Raw genomic sequence first — 318 nt, 5'->3', positions numbered from 1 at the left:
CAGATTTTGTCATAGTTTGTCTGGATTTCTTCCTGACCAGGATGATGCTGAAAGTTTACCTGCTCTGAGACAGGATCCAGACATTTGATAGTAAATTACCCCAAAAGAATTGCCCTAAAAAATGGTTCCATTTGATGACTTTTTGTTAAAATCAGATTTTATTTTTCTATTAACTCAATTCAGAAATGTTAAATGTCCTGACAGTCTTGCTAATGAAAATAAATGGCTAAGAAATGTCTGTTTGTAGTTTTTGTTTTTGCTGGCCAGAAAAGCTCATACCTCTCTTTCACCTACTAAGAACCTGGGTTTTGTTCTCCC

Source organism: Galeopterus variegatus, unplaced genomic scaffold, assembly GCF_000696425.1.
Source record: "Galeopterus variegatus unplaced genomic scaffold, G_variegatus-3.0.2 Scaffold2717, whole genome shotgun sequence".
Taxonomy (NCBI): domain Eukaryota; kingdom Metazoa; phylum Chordata; class Mammalia; order Dermoptera; family Cynocephalidae; genus Galeopterus; species Galeopterus variegatus.
The sequence above is the reverse complement of the archived record's forward strand: the minus strand, read 5'-3'. Positions refer to the sequence as shown.